The 23,101-nt window shown below is 34.4% G+C and overlaps 1 pseudogene; it reads right to left on the bottom strand.

Moving 5' to 3' along the window:
• Positions 1–6,362: 6,362 nt before the first annotated feature.
• LOC132611594 (deacetoxyvindoline 4-hydroxylase-like) lies at positions 6,363–18,169 on the bottom strand (annotated as a pseudogene).
• Between the last annotated feature and the right edge of the window lie 4,932 nt (positions 18,170–23,101).

The raw sequence follows: 23,101 nt of genomic DNA, 5'->3' as shown, positions 1-23,101 counted from the left end.
CTCGAATTCATTTTTTTTTTTTACATATAAGAACTTCATGCGACTGATTTGAAACCTTTTCAACCCCCTTATATACTAAATATACCAATTAATGCACGTCTAAACGAGTATGAAACTGAATGCCTCGAGCTTACCCACCTTTAACACTCCTCTGAAGTCAGTCATACCAAATAGAAACAATCAAAGGGGAAATCATGCTGAGGTATTGAAACTAAAGAAAATCATGTATACGGTTGCACACAGAATCAAAACAAGAGGGTAACCACCCGAAAACGAAACTGAACCAAACAGGGGACTAACTACACCAAATTGTGCCTAGTAGACTTAACAACAGGAAACCAGCCATTCTAACACATACACTGATATTTAGACTACATACACAACACATATATATAAAAACAATACTTGGACTAACACAGAACCATTAACACACCTTAAGATCTGAACAAAATGGCAAGAGAAAAAGAAGATAGCACTGACCTTTTGTTGGTGCAGTGAATGGGCGATGGGGTCTCGAATCTACTCGAAGACGACGAACAAACGATGCTTCGATTAAAACCCAAAATTTGATTGTATAAAAATATGGTGATTTTAGAGTAATATCCGGTTAAAGTTCACCGGAAAAGTGAAAACTATGGTTGGAAAATGGTGTGTGTCCCTAAACACTGAATCAATTCCTAAAAATCAAAAATCCTTCAAGATACCCCAAAATTCCCCCTAACTCTGTTCTCGATTCCCCTTTTTATGGAAAAAATGGAGGAGCGTAGTGGAGCGGAGGAAGAGGAGCGTAGGGGAGTGGCGGTGAGTGGAGAGTGGGGTAGCGGCAATGATGATAAAAAGGAGAAAAGAAAGAGAGGTAGGGTAGAGGAGGAGCGGGGTGCGGCGATGAGTGGAGAGTGGGGTAGCGGAGGAGCGTGGAGTGGGGTAGCGGTGTGGGGAGGAAGGAGAAGAGAGAGAGAGATGAGGGAGGCGGAGAAGTGGGAGAGAAAAGGGGAAAGGGAGAGATGAGGCGGAAAAGAAAGAAAAAGGAAAAGACAGAGAAAGATGAGGGAATTAGGTTTTAGGGGGGAATTGGACCGGGTCGGGTAGTTTTTTGGGTTGGACCGGGTATAATTAGGTAATGGGCTGGGTAGGGAAATAATGTGGGCTGAATTGTTTTGGGTAGGGAATAATGTGGGTTGGTTGAATTAATTAGAGTATGGGCTGATAATTTGGCTGAAAAATATTGGTCCTTCCTCCGCTATTTTAATTATTTTCGGGCTTCTAATTTAGTAACCAGTACAATATTTATTATGTGAAGATAAATAGTAATTAGTATATGGAAAGTAAGGATTTTACAAAGTATTGTCTTGTAATTAATTTAACGAATCCGAACCCGAAACGAAAACGATGACTAACTGTTCAAAATTTATGATAAAGTAACGCTCATAACGTCGAAAAGTATAAGTAATGATATTAATAGTAGTAGCAATAAAATATTTTGAAAATAAAGTATTTAGCTCGTCAGTAAATTTAGAAACCCGATAAAATCAAATAAAGGAGGGACAAAATTGGGTGTCAACACAGATATAAAGAAATCAATCTCTCTATAGAAGCAAAATGGATTGTTGTCTATTGATAAAAAAAAAAAATGTAATTTTACAGTTTGGAAGACTTTTATAACCATTCAAGCCTTTAAAGCCCTTTTGGCAATAACTGGTAAGTTTTAAGTGTAACAATTGATATTATAATTATAATTAAGCAATCACAAGTTTGGATAGAAATGTTGAAATTGAGTTGAACTTATCTTCTATTATTGTACTTCAAATACTTTCTCAGGCAATTGTGCAGATACTAACATGTTAGTAAATTGATGTGTTTGGTAAAACAAATTCTAATAAGTTGTTCTTTTATTAAATAATTAAAATATCCTTAAAATTTTATAAATATTATAAGCCTGAACGTATCTTAATGAAGAAAATGATGACCGATAGGTATGGAGTAAAGATGCTTTTATTAACCTTTGCATTGTTATTTTGCAGGATTCCACTGATAACACTGATATATCTGTTGCAAATACTCCTACCAAGATAGGTATATAAGATACTAGAACAGTAGTTGATGATGACCCAAATGCACTACTAGCCGGAAAGAAGATCAAGAGAGTATTGAAGAAGAAGAAAATTGCATAAGTTATTGTATGTGCAGGTCTTGGAGAATCATTATTTAGTCATGTTTATGGTTTTCTTTATATTTTGTTCCTAGGAAATTTCTATTGGTTATAAACAATATGGTACTCTATAATATCCAAGTTTCTGATAGGGATCAATTTTTTAGATATACTCTAATTTATGCTTCATTAAACTAGTGTTTCGATTGATATTTTGAAATCTATTATGCCTTATTTCTATTAAACGGCTAGCATGTTGTCACCTTGAAACTAAGGATGTTGGTTGAATGGAAGTGAGAAACATGTTCGTCTAAAAATAATAAGGGGGTCATCAAATTGACAATAGTCTTTGTTGAATTGGATATTAGCAAACCAATTTGCAAGATTATTGTCCAGAAAACTTATAAAATGGTTATCTAATAATTGAATTTACAGGTATCTAGCCTGAATTGGGAATGCACATATAAAATTACAAATTTAGTGTCTTCAAGAATACATTTGTTGGATTTAGGGGATAGAAATGAGCAGGATTAATAGTATATTTTTGGAGAAAAAGGTCCACAACAGCATTGACCTGAATGCAAATTAACAATGAGAGAAAGCAAAAAAGCTGAATTTATAAAGATACAGGGCTATCATGAAGATATCATATTTCATTAACAAGGCAACCGACACTTACTGTATTTTTATTTTATTTTTGCCCGTAAAGGACAACATTTGCTCCATCAATAATAGCTTTAGATGGTCCATAATAATCAAACAATTTCTGCAGCCATTAACATTTGTTTTACCTCATTAGAGACACATATGATCTCTATACTATTTGAAGAAATGGTCAGTAATGAAGCAGCAACAACTACATATACCATAAAAAAAATTAATATGTAATAATACCAATCCAAAAAGATGAGAATATAAAATCTGCAATATGTCACACATGGTGCATATATACATCTGTTTCTACCAGAGGTGGATCCAGGATTTGAAGCTTATGGGTTCCCAGCTAGCAGTATCTGTTGTTACTGGGTTCTCAGCTCAAATTTCTTATATATTTGAAGGGTTTCACATTATAAATACAAGGTTCGGATAAAAGTTGTAGGTTCCCGCGAACCCACACGCAATGGTGTGGATCCGCCCCTGGTTTCTACTATCTCTCTCCGCTCTTTTTTCTTTAAAATGATCCGCGGATCGCACGGGTACGTATACTAGTTCCATGAATAATGAAAATCTTAAACAAAGGAATGCTTGTCTAACTTAATAAATTTAAATATTCTATCTTCCCTGGAAAAAAACATTATTTGCATAAAATCTTGCTCCAAGTGTAATTAATGTAACTCTAAGATATGATATAAAAAATTTGAAAACTTTTTGAGTAATATTAAAAAAATTATATGATTTAACATTGCCGATCCTAAGTTGTGTGAGCCTGAGACACGGTTGTTGTTGTATTCTATAAATTCATTTTGTTTTTTGCTTTTTTTTTTTTTTGTCATGAAACTTTTCTAAATTTTAAAATGCTCTATTCTAATGTTTGAAATTTTCTTAATTTTTATCTACTCAACTACAATTGTTAAGGGGATAAAAGTTGTATAAAACAACCTGTATATCTTGCATTTATTAGTCTGGTACAAACATCGGATTGAAAATTTTCCCTTTTAGTTTTCTTCCTCTTGCTCCTAAATTAGTCCACTGAATATAATTGTGATTTCTCTTTTTCTTTTGATGCGGCTAAATAAATTAGACTGCACATCACTTATTTCATTTCATGCGTTTGTCCAAGATTTAGAAAAACAAATGCTAATTTTCAAGAAATACAACTAAGCAAAGCTTCTTTATTAAAAAAGAAGAAGAAAACAGGTAGCTCGGTGCACAAAGCAATAGCGTGTGACACAAAGTTTAGGGAAGGGTCGCATCCCAAGAATGTTTTGATGTAGGCAGTCTATCCTGACCACAAACATCATTAGTTGATTACACAACTTGCACATGTGAGGCCGTGACCTTTACGTTACAGGGAGACTTGAGTTGCTCCAAAGCTCCCTTTTTGCACAACATTTTATATATAAAAAAAAAAAAAAACTAGAGCAGAGTTAAATATAAGCTTTAAGCTGTAAGGCAGTTCAAGTAAACACTTTGTTAAGAATAGCTGCATTATAAGTTGGTATTTTACCAACTTATTTCTGCTTCAATCTTAGATTGTTGCTATATTTTGATTGAAAAAATAGTGCATTTAATGTTGTTTACTTCCATTTTATAGGTTTATATGATTGAGAAGAGCTTTGGAAGAAACCAAGTGAAAAACAAGTCAAAAAGAGACCAAATTGAAGAAAGTGAAAAAGTGGCTAAAACTGCAAAAAGGGGTCATATTTGCAAAACTGAAACTTTGGGGTTTATTTTATCATATTTTGACTTGAAAAAGTTGGGGAGCTACAAAATAGAGACTTGGGGCATATTATTTTCATCTTTGACCATATTTACAAGCTTGGAGAGCTAGAGTTTTTGCATCCACACTTGGAGATTGAAGATTTAAAGATCTTGATAAGAAATTTCTTAATCTTTTATTCATTTCTTCAATTCCTTGCTTTATATTATATATCTAAGTGTGTAGAATTATATTCCATCACTTTAATCTTGTTTATGAAAATATTCATTTGCAAAGTTGGATGAAATCTTTTGTTATGCACTTATGCTTATGTATTAAATGATTTTTATTTCTATTAAAGTGGGTCTTTGTTGTTTTAATTAATCTTGTTCTTTAATGTTTCTTAAGGGATTAGCTAACCCTAAGACCCCCCTCCCCCATTTACTTCGATTTGAGCTCGAGAGAGGAAGATTGAGGTTGGGAAAGATTAATTAACAAGAATTTGGGGCTTTAAAACCTATCTAATAACTTGAGCTAGAGCTAGGAAAGTTACTTGAGATTATTTTGATTGTGCTTAATATCACACTCTAAGGCTTGAGAAAGCTTAGAGTGAAATTCATTGATTTGATCGAAAGACTTTTGATGAGATTCTAGAGATCATTATCTAATTAGCATAAACTCACTCATAGTTGTAAAATCGTGAAATACATTAAATCGTTACTTGAGAGTAATTTCCTTTGTATCCATGCTTGTGGCCATTGGTCATTTTACTTGTTTTCTAGGTTAGTTTCGTCTTTGTTAGTTTTTAAATAAAAAATTAAATATTGAAAAAGTGTTTGGCTTAGCTTAGTTGGTGATAATTCCTTACTTGCTTAAATCGCCTTTATATTGTTCCCTGTGGATTCGACCCCGACTCATAGTTGGGTAAATTATATTGCGACAATCGTGTACACTTTCTCTTTAAGGAGTAAATTTGGACGTTATCACTGCACTTTGAATTGAAGCACAAATTTGATGTAGTTTGAAATCACAGGCCTTATTTTGGCATTTGTAGGGGAATCCATCACATGGCTCATTACAGGCAGATACCCCCTGCATTTGATGATATTAGGAGAGCTAATTAGTAATCAAGATGTATAAATGGATGCTGAAATTTCTTGGGTAAATTAGCAGAACATGTAGGCAGATACCCCCTGCATCCAAAAGAACCACAAGCCATGCCTATCATTTATCGTAATCATTGCTTAATGTCAAGCAATGTTCAAGGTTGAAATGAGAACTAGTGCTAGAAAACATTGCCTCAGCACATTGTCTCCTCCTGCTCCTAGCTAGTTGTTTATGATCATGTGACCCTAGTCGATAACTATTAGAAGTCTAGTGAATTTAGCATTATTTTCTTCGACCAAAAACCATCATATGGTGAACATTTTACTTCTCTGTGAACAAGTTATATCGGGCTTTAAATGTGGGGACATGGCCTATCTATTAACTCTTTCTTACGACCACACAGTGAAATTATACGGTTCTCTCTTCAAAATATTTCAGCATAATGAGGTTAAAAAATGTTCATGTCTTGGACAATTGGCAGTAGCTAGTTGGTAATGCAGAACACTTGCCCTGATGGTATCTTCAGGGATCTTACAAAACAGATTGAAGAAAGACACAATACTTGCATCGTATAGATGATGCGGACCATTGGGTACAAAGAGCAGAAAATGTAAGCGAGCGCCTCTGAACTTCATGACTAAGTGTAGAAGTAGAGCAAAGGAGATGAATGTTAAAAAGAACAGGCTGCAATATGATAGGTGTTCTTTACATTTATCTACCAAAAGTACTTAGATAATACAATAGTCGTTGTTAAAGCATTATTGTATAGCAAACCATAAACTTGGACATTGTTCTGCATAAACATTATACTGATGTTCACTGCTGCGCGATTTGGCGCCTGGTCACTCTTCGCAGTCTGAAAAGATCAAGACCAGACTTATCAAGTGGCTTGGAGAAAAACTTAGTGATGTAATCGCTCACAAGAAATTCCTTATATAGTGGGGGGTTTTCTTCTGATATGAGCTCTTTGATTAGACCAAGTATCTTTGGAGGTTCAGAAACACCAGTAAAGAAGCATGCCGCTGACATCCTTGGTCCTACTTTATTCGCTACAACTCTATGATTTACACTTACAAACTTGCCATTTGATAGGATCTGTTACAAAATCAGACTGAGATGAGTAACGATTAACTACATGAAGATAAATCAGAACAAATAGTTGTGTATTTTGTTGCAAACCTGTAGAAGGTCACCAATATTAACAACCAAACCATGTTCAATTGGTTCAACATCAACAAATTGGTTATTATGCACGACATAAAGGCCGCCATTTTGATCATGAAGCAGGATGGTGAAGAAAGATGGATCTGTATGCTTATCGGCACCAAGAGTTAGCTCTGGCTGTGGGCATGCTGGGTAGTAGTGGCATACCAACCCTTGTCCTTTTGTCACATTCCATGGCTTTTAAATGATCTGGTTTTAGCCCGAGCGCTTCTGATAGTAAGTCAACAAGAGTTTCTCCTAGTTTTATGACATAATTTAAGTACTCAAAGGATGGTTTCCTGGACATCAAGAAAATATCAGAGATTACTAAGTTACAATTTTTTTTAAAGATTCAAGATACTCTAATCTAGCATGCCAAATAATTTTACCCTTTCCGTGAATTTCAGTGTCACTTATTTTAGATCCTACTTGAGAAAAGCTAGAACATAAAAAACAACAACTGATCTTACTAAATTCAATAGTTCTGATCTTTACCTAACAAATTTCAACTAGCATAGGACTGGTGCAGAGTACTTACCTGCAAACTGCTGGTATTTCTTCAGGCTCAATATAACTAGAAACTATCCTAGAAATGTTCAAGGAATCCCTCCAGTTTGCAGTCTTTGATTGATCTTACTCCTGTCAAGGTAGGATGGTTGTTTCCGAAAGACCCTCGGCTCAATAGAAAGCATAAAAAGAGGTCAGATAAGACCAAGAAATTCAAAGTGATATTGAAATGAAAATAACGAAAGCGACTAAGCCATGATGAAGTAGTTTGCAAAGGGATAGTAGCTGCCACACATAAAATAGGATAATCAAAGTACAGGAAATAACAGATAGTAGCGGAAATCAAAGCACAAGAAACTATAGCGCGATAATGCGACTACTAATATGAAAGGATAAACGAGACTATCTACTAGTCCTCCACCTTAATCTGAGTCCTCCATACCCTCCTATCTAAGGTCATGTCCTCGGTAAGCTATAACTGCGTCATATTATGTCTAATCACCTCTCCCCAATACTTCTTTGGCCTACTTCTACCTCTTCTGAAACCATCCATAGCCAACCTCTCACACCTCCGCACTGGGGCATCCGTGTCTCTCCTCTTCACATGCCCAAACCATCTCATTCTCGCTTCCCAAAGTTTGTCAAACTATAGTGGAAATGAATAAATTTAGAATTTCTTGGTCCGCTGTTGCTTTGGGTACGAGTAATCCAATTTCATGTTAGTAAGTCTAACTTAGGCGACTCGATTATTATGAAAGCTGAAATCTCTTATTAAGGCCGGAAGCGTACATACCACCCATCTACAACTTTTGTTGGTAGTGAATACAGCATCTGATAGATAAATGAAACATGTTAAGTGGAAGATTTCAATAGTTTTAAAATAATAAAAAGAGTAAATTACACTAAGATGCCCCTGCAATATGAAACAACTGCAAATCCACCCCCATATTATGTAAATTCTATACAAATACATTATTGTTATTCTTGTTTTTCAAAATTAAAGACTTAAATCTCTTATATAATGAAAATCCTACACAAAGGAATGTTCGTCTAACTTAGTAAATTAATTACTCGAAGAGGAAAATAACAAATTAAGCTAAATAAAAAATGAGAATTATTATTTTTTATTTATAATTTTTAACAAGTACAAATAGCTTTTCGAGATGCAAGGCAATAATGAATTAAAGTTTTGATGAGAATGGAAGACTGAAGAGATATGTAGTCAATTTGTTATTGCGGAAAAGAGCTGTTGAAGCAGTTACGTATATACCCACAGGCAATCCTTTCTTCTTGGAAACTTAATTTCGGGTCATCATTTTTGTATAGAAAAGTAAAATTTATATATTAATCTTACATTTTTCGTGTTTGTACTCACATTTTTCATTTTTCTTTTTTATGTATTAATTAATTTATTTTTTGGTGCTTGACTATATAAATTATTGTATTGTAGGTCATACATAAACCTTGAGCTTATTTTCTTGTAAAGTGATAGAAAGAGGATTTTGAAAATTCCTTTAGTTAAATTTTCAAATAAAACAAGGAAGTTCAAAATTTTTAGGCCATTACCGATTGAAACATCCATAAAATTATACAAGAGCTTCTTGAAGCGGTAGTATAAATGCAGTATAGTTCATGATTTGTGATTTGTTCTAGCAAATTACTTGTGAGTTCTTTGTGTTGATAGAACAACTTGCCATTCAATGTCTTGAAGAAGGAAAATTGATAGAAATTAAATAGAACCTTTCAATGTTTTTCTTTTTGGATGTCTCCACATTCAAAAATCTTGGTTCACTTGCCAATCGCGTGTTAGAAAGGTAAAGAAAAAGACTTAAAAGCAAATCTTACAAACAACTTTTTGAGTCTTTCCACTTAATTTTTAATGCATTGAATGATATGATGTCCTCTCAACACAAAGAGATCCTCTTATTGAATTCAAGTTAATTTGAAGGCCAAATACATAGACGGCCCCTTAAATCAAGTATGGAAAGGAAAGAATCAAATATTAACAAGTACTATTGTGGTATACTCACAATTAACATCGACAAATTCTCCACTATGCACTCATCAATCAATTTCTTGTAAAGAATAAAATCTACGTGAGAGATGAATACCAATATATTATACGCCTGTAAATAAATGTCATGATTCCTTTATGAACATAGACATGAATAATGACAATTTGTCCATTAGCACCACAATTAATTTATGATAAAGAGCAATACTTTGAATGAATAGATTGAAATAAGAAGACCATTCAAATATAATTTGTTATTCTGTAGATGAATTTGATATATGTTATATAGTTAATTGCAACTCTTTATCTTCTTCAGTTTTTTAGACTAACAAAGATACACATCTTTTCTAAAGTGAGATTAATGGAGTGTCTAACCGTTTCCAATATAAAGAGTACTTCAGTTTTGAATATATTTACATAACATCTAGACACTCCATTAGGGGTGTACAAAGTAAACCGATAAACCGCACCAAACCGATAAATCGAGTCAAACCGAGAAAAAAATCCGACTAGTGATTTGGTTTGGTGTTGAAAAAAAAAATCCGACCATAATTGGTTTGGTTTGGTTTTAGCTAAAAAAAGTCAAACCGAACCAAACCAACCCGACATTACATTTATTTAATTTTTAAAATATTTATTTGTAATATAATTTATAAATATTTATTAAATTTTTCGTAGTTTTTTTATCTATTATTATATTATTAAAGCTTGAACTTAGAATTTTGAATGCGAATAAGTTTTATATCCTATGAATGTTAGTAACTCATATAAAGTCTAAACCAAAACCAAGTCAACACTAATACTAACAAAAGAAATTCAATTTACCACTAGGAATGACAATAATATTGGATATCTATTCTTTAGTTTTGCATAATTGGTTTAGAGAGTAAAAATACATAACTTAAGTTTTTTTTCTTGTCATGTAAATAATACTTATTAGTCGTACTTATTTTAGTATGACTTAGTATTTTTAGATTATGGTCATTTTCTTTATGGTTTATTAATTAGCAATATTTATTTTAACCGATTTTATTATCTTTTGTTGAATATTTTAATACAACGTCATCACTCTTCTCACATTTTGTGTTATTTTCTTATGAAACACCTTAATTACATAGTTGTATCTTATTAGGACTAAAGAAATATTTGAAGTAAAAGTTATATGTTTTGTATCAAGAATATTCCGGAAAAAAAAACCCCCGAATAACCTGAGAAAACCGAATAACCCGAGACAACCCGAGGTTGAAAAACCCGAATCTTATTGGTTTGATTTGGTGTATAAATTTAAAAACCCGACGCAATTGGTTTGATTTGGTGTTTAAAAAATCTGAATCAACCCGGTCCATGTACACCCCTACACTCCATATTTTCTTTTCCAAATATGCTTCTTCATTTACTTCCATAAATTATGGAACACTTGGGGAATCCTCAATCATACAGTAATAATTTGAGATTCTTTCCTTTTCATAATAGGTCTTGGAAATATAATTTATTCCCATAACAAAGCTTATAGTAACTCAGGGAATCTTCGGAATAATCTTTCCTTAAAATTATAGTAAATTCATCACCTTCCTTCCCATCTTGAAGCAAATATATTCAAATTTGAACATCTCTAGAGATCTTTCCTTTCATAGGATATCTTCTTTCCAGAGTAACTAATATTCTCTCCAATAATTTCTCTGAACTCTTTCTCTCTGGATTGTACAAATATGAGATCTTATTTAAGTGCAAAAGAATATCAAGATCCTCTCCGTTTGACCTTGGTCTAGATTTTTATTAATTCCAATATAATCATATCTATCTGAATTTAACCTTTAATCACTCAAAATGTGAAGTCTTTTGTACACTTGAAACCTCTAGCATATCTTGATACTCCATGAAATTTGGACCTTTCCTAAATAACATATTGATCTTGATGTTTTCCTTTTGTAGAATTTTTTTCCATAAAATCAGAGTAATATTCTTCCCTTGAAGTAGCAGATCTTCCTTCCAGATTTTAGCAAGCTTCCTTCCATAGCTTTCAAAAGTTATTCCTTCCATTAAGCTTGGAAATATCTTCCTTCATTATTTTTGTTTGGATCTTCACAAAATCCTTCATCATCTAAACCTGCAAAAAAATAATTTTCAACAATTAAGTAAATGCTCCGTTAATAAAATTTATGTTGGTTTGTTATCATCAAAATCAACACAGGAGAAACCTTGGCGCTAATACACATTTATCTATTAACGTATAGATGTTATATACATTTTGCAGGCAAATTTTTTCGAGATTGATCACAAAAGCTTCAAGAAATAATTTACCATATGATTTCTGTCAATTTTATTTTTTAGTTAATCTGAATTATTAAGGGCAAAATACTGAAACACAAAAGTGATTGTGAGTATATATGTTTGGTTGTTTCGATTTTGTCGGGTTTTCCGGTTTTTCTTTGTCACATGAATACTATCTGGATCTTATTTTTTGGAGTGATTCATAAAGATTTGATAAATCAATATAAGTCTAGATAACATTGAACACAATAGTTATTTGGTTAGCCTCCAACTCGACGAAAATATAAAAGTTTAATATATCTTGAAATATAAACATGAAAGAATAAATAGATTGACGCATGTCAACAACGATTGATATAAGAGTGATGATACACGTTAAATTAAGCATTATTCAAAATAGGCAAACCCATCGGGAGACACTTGTGGTTGACAAGAATTTTCACTTAAACACCTCAACTAAACCTTGTACCTATTGAGCACTCGGACTATAACGAATGTGTTCCAATTAGACACTTTTTTGATAACATCTAAAATTAGAAAATGTGTGTAATACACTCGCGGGTGATGTGGCATGATGACTAATTAAAAGAAGACATCTGGCATTAGGGTGGAAAATAATAATTTAAAAAATACCAAATCTCTTCTATGGGCTATTAGACTTGGCCGGAACTGTGGAAGCCTAGTAATAATTCCTTTTTTCTCCAGTCTCTTCTATGAATTTCACAAACAAAAATACCAAATCTCTTCTTCAATTTGCTGCTCCGATATTCAATCCTCAAAGAGAAGGAGCAAAAACAATAGCAATAAATAAGAAACTATATTACGGCGATTGACTCTTGGAAATCCAAAAATAGTCTCGTTGTGAAATCTAATCAGTAGTCCATATGGATGAATGCTGTAAAGCAACGAAGGTGATGATATATTGTTTTCAATTGAATTAGTGGGAATGGCTTAAAGGGATGAAGGGAAATCAGGATATGGAAGAGGAAACTTTGATTGGAATGACCCATCTTCTAACTTCTATCTGCCACTTTTGAGTGGTATTCCGTTGTTCTATATAAGGATAAATGTTGGTCCGTCCGTCCGTGTGATTAAGAGCAATTTCCAGCCATAAGAATTAATTTAGACATTTTCCCTAGCTATATATATAATGTTGGTCGGTTAATAATTAAGGACAAATTTCGAATCAAAATTATAATGGAGAGAATACGGATGAATCAAACCTCTAATTAAGGGCAAAGATAATTTGTTTGCATAGTACAGAGGCAAACCTGAATTTTTTTCCAAAATAAAAACACAAGGATAAATAAGAACGAAAGCAACACTAAAATTCAGTCTTATTTTTCCTTCTCACTTTACATAAACAAGAACACAAGCAAAACATCATATTCCCTAATTAGACCACTCAAAATAGCGATCCATATAATATGTTCCATTACCAGCATTATATTGTTCTAAATAAAAACCATCTGATCTCACCTTCCATTTACAATAATTCAAAAGATTTAGATTTTGTCCAGCTTTGGTGCAATAGTTTGGTTTGTCAAACACATGAATAGATGTATCCTTTGAACCCCACCAAAAGTGACAAAAGTACAAAATATTATTCAAAAAATTCCCGCAAAACGACCAACTTAAGTCCCCATCTAGGACAAGTGAGGGATGGCTCAGTGGTTAAGCACCTCCACCCACGACCGGTAGGTCCTGGGTTCGAGTCACACTGGAGGGGAAGTGTGGAAACACTATAAATCCTCCTAAAATGGGAGGGAAAAAAAAAAAAAAAGTCCCCATCTAGGGAAGAAATTGGTTCCCAATTTCTCTATTCTTCGACGCGCAGTGAATTTGCAGTTGTGGGGAATTAGAAGGAAGTTTGTTGATAACATGTACCTGATACTTCATGGAAAATATACATTTTTTTGCTAATGAAAGGTCAAAAGGAGTGATCAATAACAATAAGAAGAAGATGTTGATGAACGAGAGAGCCATATGGAAAAAGATAAGTATTGAAAGTGAGGGGATAGAGGGGCCATGGTGTTTTATACCAAAAAAAAAAAAAAACCGAGTTTAGTAATGTCCATCAAATCTTGATGTATTCTGTACTTTTATGAGCTTACTAAATCAGTATATTAAAGAACTTGATCTTCTTATATTTAGAAGAATTATTTTTCGTGAATTGTGCATGTATCCCATATCAATATATTCAAACTCTTTAAAATCATAAAAAAGAAAGTGTTTAAACATGTGTGTGATATATAATATAAAATCAGAAAAAGGCTCAAGAACACAACATACAACATAACCACACAAAAATTAACCGATAACTACAAACCCTTTCTAGATAAGAAGCAAAAGTTGAGGTTAAACAAAACAAATAACAGAAAATGCATAAAAAATGAAACTTGAGTTGTTAAAATTTACTTTCCTTTGGTAATATTTACCTTTTTTATTTATTTATTTAGGAATATTCTAAAATATTTATTTTCTTTCTAAGTCTAGGATCTACATTAAATATAAATATTTAGTTTCTTTTAGTTGAGTATCTACAAGAAAAATAGCATATTTCATTTTATTTTACTTTCTTTAGTTCTCTATAAATAGTGATTAGTCTTCGATTTCATAACCTGAATAAACATCAAAAGCCCAAAGTACTAAATACTAAATAGCCACACATAATTAAGCAAGTCCGACAAAATCTAATTAACATAATAAGTAAATTTCAAGGCTAAATAAAAGAACATAAAATTTAAGAAAAAAAATGAGACTTTAAGAAGCATGCTTGAAGAAATTAGATAAAATCCAAAACTCTTTTCAAAATAATAGCAAAATTCAAGGCTATAATATAACAGAAATTTAACTCAAAAATATAACTTGTAGAAAAAACGAAGAATACACGAAAGAAAAATATGCATCTTTATAAAAGTCAATAAAAGAAATGTTTTTGGACGGTATCATTTACTACTCCCATTTGGCAGTAAATTTATTTCCCATTTAATTCAATTCATGTATGATTTTTGGATGGTAAATTTATTGTACTCCTATTTGGCAGTAACAAAGTATGTAGTACGTAATGTATAGATGAACGGTAATAAAGTTAATCAACTTTTAGTGGGATTTAGGTCTTTCAACTTTTAACTTTGTCTCTTTCCATTTTTAATATGGTATGATGATTTGTGTAGATATAATAAAATCTAAGTATCAATGTCAGCTGCAATCAAGGCAAAGATGGAATGCCATAGATAGAGGTGGATATACCCTGCCTCAAGCAGTGTTATGGGACACTGCTTCACCGGAATCTTTACTCAGATTTATAATTAAATAATAAGCAAAATAAAAAAAAGGCATAATTTTAAAAATTACACCGTATATTATGATAGTGATTTATTCATTTGTTCGCCTTTTCAAATATTGATATAGCTGGTGAAAAATCTTACGTACGGCACTGACAATAGAGATTCATCCAGACAAATGTTCATGGTTGAAATGAAAACTAGTGCTAGATCGAAAACACTGCTCAGCACATTGACTCCTCCAGCTCCTAGATAGTTGTTTATCTGATCATGTGACGTTAGTCGATAACTATTTAGAGTTCTTCTGATCTGTAACATGATTTTCTTCGATGAAAAAAAAATTAGTTGCTGAAAAACTTACTTCTCTATGAACATTAGAGCAAAGGAGATGAATGTTAAAAAGAACAGGCCGCACAATGATAGGTGTTCTTTATATTTATATAACAAAAGTATTTAGATAATTCAGTAGTCGTTGGTAAAAAAAACATTATTGTACAGCAAACCGTAAACTTGGACATTGTTCTGCATAAACTTGGCGATTTAGAGCCTGGTTGCTCTTCAGAGTCTGAAAAGATCAAGACCAGACTTATCAAGTGGCCTGGAGAAAAACTCAGTGATGTAATCACTTACTAGAAATTCTTTATATAGTGGCAGTTTTTCTTCTGATATGAGCTCTTTGATTGAACCATACATATTTGGTGGTGCAAAAACTCCAGTGAAGAAGCATGCCACTGACACCCTTGGTCCTACCTTATTCGCTACAACTCTATGATTTACACTTACAAACTTTGTCAGTTGATAGGATCTGTTAAAAAAATCCGGTTGAGATATGTAATAATTCGTAAAAAGAGGTTAAACGAGACAAAAAGAGTTATGTTTTGTTGCAAACCTGAAGAAACTCACCAATATTAACAACCAAACCATGGGCCGCCACTTTGATCTTGAAGCAGAAAGGTAAGAAAATCAGGATCTGTGTGCTTATCGGTACCAAGAGTTAGCTCTGGCTGTGGGCATGCCAGGTAGTAATTGTTAATATATGTAATATAAAAGTATTATTTTATAATAATATATAAACAATTGAGAAAGAAGGAGTTCAAATTCTAATTTGTTTTTGTCCGTTGTCTTCAGTTGGTTTGTACCAACTGTTGTGTTCCTTCAAGATTAAATCTAAACGTTGCCTACTATTTTTAAACGTTGCCTACTATTTTTAAACGCTGTCTACTATTTTTAAAATTGAGAAGATGCATCTGTTGGAGTAACAATAAAAGGTTGGCCTATAAAAAGGCATCTTTGGCAGTAGCCAATAATATTATTACGAAAAACAGAAAACAACTTTCTGCTTCATCTCCTACTTAAACATTCTTTGCCATTGCTTACTAATTTTCATTCTTTCAAATCATTCATTCCTTTGGGTTGAGTTCTTGTGGTAGAAGAAATCAAAGAGTGCAACTTTGATTTCCAGAGTAGGCATTGTATCCTGGGGATAGATTTCCTTTTAGCCATTTGCACTATATGGAGGAAATTATTATCCTAAAGATAGTTTCCCGAAAACGCCTTGCCTACTCGTTCCTTAATTTTCTGTTAGAATTATATTGTTCAGTCTTCACTCCATTGGATTATATTCAGAATTTTTCTACAACAGTAATGACATACTAATGTTTGTCCTTTGGTACATTCCATGGCATTCAAGTGGTCAGGTTTTAGCCCAAGAGCTTCAAATAGCAAGTCAAGAAGAGTTTCTCCTAGTTTTCTGATATGATTCATGAACTCAAAGAATTCTTTCCTGGACATTTGGAAATTATCAGCGATTACTAGATAACAAAATTTAATGAAGATCTAAGATATTCTAATCTAACATGTCAAAACAACTGTGCCCAATGGAAGACAGAGCATTTTCAGAATAAAACTGAAGCATAAACACCTAGATGGAGTAAATTCCCTAAACTCAAAGATTTCAGCATGCAGTATAACTTAGACTAAGATGCTACATGAGGCCAAAGTTGACCAGAACATCTCTATGAGTGACTTAGTCTATTGTTCTTAACTCGGTTTGAAGAAAAAAGCAGTTGATTTAACTACTTCACGAAAAATCAATGGCGTGAATAGAGACACCCGATAACGTTAGCCATCTCCACCCAGCTGGATTTAACAGTGCCTCGAGGTTACACATAAACCTTAGGGACCAAGAGCAAGTCCATTCCAAGAAAGTTCTAAGCTTGGAAGGGTGACAGTTTAATCTATGTTGCAAAAACAGCTAAATAGATTTTCTACAAAGCCATGAACATTTTATCATACCAATTAGCATCCCAGTAAGGACTTCGATACCCTGCATACGTCAAACAGGATAAATACAGAATTGTCAGGTACAGAAGAATAGATAGTTACCTGCAAACTGCTGGTATTTCTTCAGGTTCAATATGACCCAGTAATTATCAAAGAAATGTTCAACGTATCCCTCCAGTTTGCAGTCTTTGAATTGTACAGATGAATATCTGTTTCATATCTAACTGTTCTATTTGTTCGATCACGCGAATAGTAATCTTTCTTTAATTCAACATCTTGTTCATGAAATTTACGAGTCCCATCAATCATTCCTTCCAAAACATTTGAGGGAACCCCATGATTTATCAGTCGAAAAAATCCCCACTTCTCTGATGCTTCCCTTATTTCATCAACAACTTTCTTACATCGATCTTCAACTTCTATGCCACTCGTATTCACCACTGGAACTTGTAGAGTTGATTCCCCACGATTCAACTCTTCATCAAGCTCATCAGGTGGCCTAATGAATATTCTTGGTATTTCAACTATTCCAGCAACAACTAGTCCCTTAACACCAGATTTTGTATCGTCAAAAGCCTTTAAACTCCTTCAATCGATCATAATCCGTTGTCAATTCAGTTTGGGACTCTTTAGTGCTGGACATATTTGTTCTAAATTTCAAGAAGGCTATGCTAGCGTTTGGCCATAGATTCCCAAATTTTTTTAAAAAAAACTTGATTTGGGTAAAGTTGTTCAAATTTTGAAAATGTGTTTGGCCATAGTCTATTAAAACATATTTCAGTTTTTGTTTTGAAAAACATGAAACATTACTTATACATCAAAAATAAACAATCATACAAAACATACATACTTGCTAATCTCAAATTATGCAAAACATAATATTTTAATAATAACTGCTAATAACACACTTACTAGCTACTACAATTCAAATTACAATACAAAGATCTACTTTTATCTTTGCAACTGATTTCTACAGTTGGCAGAGCCATTTTTCCTAGGGTTTCTTCTTCTACTTTTGGGCACAACTTAGCTTGTTCATAGAAGAGACTGCTTTAATGGCAGAAAACACGATAGATACAACTTTAATGGAGGAATATGGTAGATAGAATTAGTTGGGTCGTAAATAGATGTGGCTTTTTTATAAAATACAAAAGTTTGGGATAGTTTTTAATAGTTTTGAAAAGGCCAAAACATAGATCTTAGTCCAAAAACAGGTTTAAGCTAGAATTTGGGATTTGAAGATTTGTTTTTTCAAAATCTATCAAAATTTTATGGCCAAAAAAATACAAATCTTCAAAATATGCTCCCAAAATCTATGGCCAAACGGGAAGCTAGGTTTCTTGAGCAAATAAGTTAAGATAAAGTCAATGAGCTAGTGCCTCGCCAATTCAATTGTCCTTTTTGTGAATCAATCTTCAAAAGAGACATATATCTTTTGTCACGCCCCGAACCATGGCCTGAACGTAACACGGCACTCGGTGCCTGACTGCATGTGACCGAGCGAACCACATGGCTTGTTGAACTATCATGAGGCATACATGAGCGGAAATATAACGTGAATACATGATGAGCCTTTATAAAACGTAGTAAGTTATAATACTTAATAAAAACACTTGTTCAAACATGAGTGCGGAAATAACATGAATGAGCCAAAAATGGCTATACGACTCCGAATGTCTAACATAACATAACTGACTTATCTAGCCTATGAAACCTCTATCATGAGTCTGACTGGAAAACATACTTACTGGGACAAGGCCCCCAGCATACCTTTAGATGCATAATTAATCATAAAATAAAAGTTGACTAAACCCCGAATGAGATGGGGCTCACCAATAAGCTGATATGAATGTTGTCCTACTGAGCAGATGTGTCGTCCTGTATATCAGTACCTGCATCGTGAAATGCAGGCCCTCGGGCAATAAAAGGGGACGTCAGCACATTGAATGTACTGGTATGGAAAGCAATCGGAAGAAACAACAGGGGACATGGAATAACATGATAAAAACTGAAACTGGAAACTTGGACATGAACATGAGCATGAGCATGAGCATGAGTACATATACATATACATAACATGAGTAAAACATGATAAGTAGGGAGAGCATTTCATAAACCGACATATCATATCATATCATATCACCACGTGGGTACGTGGAGTCTGGTACCTCGCCGGACCAGCAGAGCCCCTATACCTTGCCAGGGTATAAGGTAGTAATTTACCACGTGGGTACGTGGAGTCTGGTACCTCGCCGGACCAGCAGAGCCCTCATACCTTGCCTGAGGTAGTAAGGTACCTGATGGATCCATTCAGTGTAAAATTAAGGTATCGTCTTATCTGGGCGGAGCGATCCTTGTCCTACGGTGGCTCCGTAGTTTCAGGCTATCTGAGCCTTCTCGGTAATTTGTGCAACTCCCAAAAACATGAACATAATATAGTTGGCTAAAAAGCCTATGAATTTCGTGAATTTACTTGTACTTGTCTTGAAATCATGATTTCACGAAATAACTTGTAAACATGTTTCATAAGATGACTTGTCATAGTCTTGCAAACATGTTCTTGATTCATGAGTAATACAATAGTTCATAATCATATATTTGTAGTTGACTTGAAAACATGTTTATAACTTGCAAAATAACTCATGCAGTTTCATATGAACATAATGAGAACACATGAGAAAGAATTCATGATTCATGGATTAAGCTAGGATCCCTAATGTCCGTAATGGAAGATTAGGAATACAATAACGAACATATATACGGGAATTTATGTACATACATACATAATTACGGGCTACCAATATGTTGGATTTAATGCCCTAGGATTTGAACTTCATAGAATTTATAAACGGATCATGGGGAAAACGTAGAGGTTCCCACATGTGGATGGAAGTTCTACATACCTTAACCTCCCGCTTTTGAGCGTATCACAATGTCTTTCAATCCCTTCAACTTCAATCTATAGCAATACAAGTCATAGGGATTCTATATTAGCAACCATATCCATGTTTTGTTCATCAAAGCATTTTATCAAACACTTAATAGGCATGAAGCTTTATAACCCTCATTAATAGTGTTTTTGTCACGACCCAACCCCGTAGGCCGTGACTAGTGCCCGATATGGGCACCCGAACCCATCTATCAAATATTATCTCAAATTCTATCAACTCATTCTAGTATATGGCGGAAGCCGACAAGGCTTTATTTCAGATTTAGGTAATTTCCAGAAAAATTTCGGCAGAGTTTCCTTTGTTTTACGGACTATCCAATATACCCTGCACGCAGAAAATACCAACAAAAGCCACACAGGGCTAACCAAGCAATATATAAACATATGCGGACCGGCCGCCTCGGCGTATAGGATCGCCCAAACAACATATGCGGACCGGCCGCCTCGGCGTATGGGATCGCCCAAACGACATGTACATACATCCATACAGAAAGACCCTAACCCACAAACACGTCCACAGACCTCTAAACAGATCGACAGAATCATATGGCGGGACAGGGCCCCGCCGTGCCCCTGAACAAATACATATATACATAGCGAACAAATGTATACCAAAATGTGTGCTCTGAAATGAGAAGAGCACTCCAAACAGCAGAAGAGGATGTCCTAAATGGGTAGATCACCAAACTGTGCGTCTGTACCTGCGGGCATGAAACGCAGCCCCCCGAAGAAAGGGGGTCAGTACGAAATATGTACTGAGTATGCAAAGCAGAATATACAGAAAGCAAATCTGAGACATAAGCGAAATGGAAGTACCAAACATAAGTGCAAATCCAACATATCAAAATTTGCTTACTTTCAAAAATATGTAAGTAATGCATAGGGTACAGAAGAATATGGTCTCCCACCCGTCGATGGCGCCATAACACAGCATAACACCAGAAAGTTTCAAATCTCCGTATCCCCGTCACATATCACATCACAACATACCGCCATACACAGCATAACACCAAATATATGTGGAACCCGACCCTCATTAGCGAGTAGCTCGGAGAACCATAACACAGCATAACTCCGGAGTATATCAAAATGCGCACGATAACAGAACCGGCCCGGGAACCGGCGAAAGATATAACAAAACGCACGAGCAGAGTCATGAGTAACCATATGCATAAAATCATTATCATAGACTCAAATATAAGTAAATGACCATACTTGAAATTTGAAATGATAATCATACCAAATTCTTTCAAAAGTCGTCCGAATTACATAAAGGAAAGTCGCGGGACCCACGGACGGGTATTTTCCCGAGTCGGGTCCACTTATGGAAAACATACTCATTATAGGCCATGCAAACTCATACGAAAATATCAAAACAATCCGAGCCTTTATGTGAAATATATGGCATTCAAAAATTACGAAATTCTTTAAAGTGAAAACCTTTTTGTGCAAAGTTCGGAAAGCGATTATTTCAAATACATAAAGGTTCATATTTCATCAAATTATACATAAGAGTGCCAAGGAACATATACGGATCATAACATGCTCGGATTTAGAATCATAGGATTTCCCTAAAGGCTCGTAATCTAGCCTATCCAAAACTAAGGCATGCCAAAAGAAGGAAGGTTGGAGCTTTACATACCTCGTACGCACTCCAAGATAACCAATCTAAAGTAAATCCCAATCTACGCCTCGGGCTCCCCAAGGTCTACAAATATGCCAACGAATATCCAATATTAAACATAGGCACTTAAGCCATTCATTCCAAACTAACATTAAATTCTACAGAAAATTCGGCAGCATTTCCCCTGTAAATATGCCAACCCAAGAATTTAACTCGCTCAAAATCAACAACAACAACCACAATAACCAACCTAGCAACTCCAATAACCAATCCGAAAGACAATATTACATTAATACTCTCTTTTTCATCATTCGACAACTTTTCAAATATTCAATTCAACGGCTTACCTTCAAGCCAACATCAACGCCTATACATTCAACTACTAACCCAAACCCATACTAACAACATTCAAGAACATTCTAAGTAATTCACATAATATTTCCAACGATCCAACAATTTCTCCAAATTGGGCCGAAAACAGCCCCAAAAACCGAGAGCAGCCCCTTTACCACATTCCTCATTTTTAAGTCATGATTTGTATCAACAATCCACACTATAACGATATAATTCTCATAAATATAAAGATTGCATTAATTTCACAAAATTCTCCAAATCAGTCCGCAACATTCACCATATCAATTTGGGACATTAAACTCTCATTTCCAAACTAGAATTCATAACGACGACAACTAAAACACTAAGCGATATTGATTCATCCTTTGCCAAACATTGGGGCTATACACGGCCACACTACACACATATACGTATATTGATGATTTTTATTCTCTTCTCCACTCTACAACAATCAAACATGCTACAAAAATTTTATTCATTAACCCAATCACACACCCATTTACACGGCTAGCTCCCCAAGCACACAACCCACTTCCAACATACAATATTTCACCAATTTCATCCATATTAACATACCAAAATATGCATAAAACATTTATAACCCATAAAACAATAGAAATTCTTACCTTTGTTCTCTACTCCACAAGAAAGTTAGGGTTTGCGATTTACAAAAATGGATGGTTTGATCGCTCCAATAATGTTTCCACGCTACTTAGGGACCTCCAAATAGTGGGTTAACACCAAGGAATTATTTTTGGGAAGGCTAGAAATGGGGTTGGATTTTTCTCCTCTTGGCCGTGAACAGTGGCGCGTGAACAGTGCGCCGTGAACAGTGCGCCGTGAACAGTGCGCCGTGAACAGTCGCCGACGTGAACAGTCCGGCGTCGTGAACAGTGCCCGAACTTCTCTCTCTCTCTAGGCTTGAGAGCCCTTCTCTCTAAAATCTAATTTGCAAGATTAATTGTTGTGTAAGTGATGACTTAGTCATCCACT

The sequence above is a fragment of the Lycium barbarum genome, chromosome 9 (assembly GCF_019175385.1).
Source record: "Lycium barbarum isolate Lr01 chromosome 9, ASM1917538v2, whole genome shotgun sequence".
Taxonomy (NCBI): Eukaryota; Viridiplantae; Streptophyta; class Magnoliopsida; order Solanales; family Solanaceae; genus Lycium; species Lycium barbarum.
Note: the sequence above shows the minus strand (reverse complement) of the source record. Positions and strands in the feature narration are given on the sequence as shown.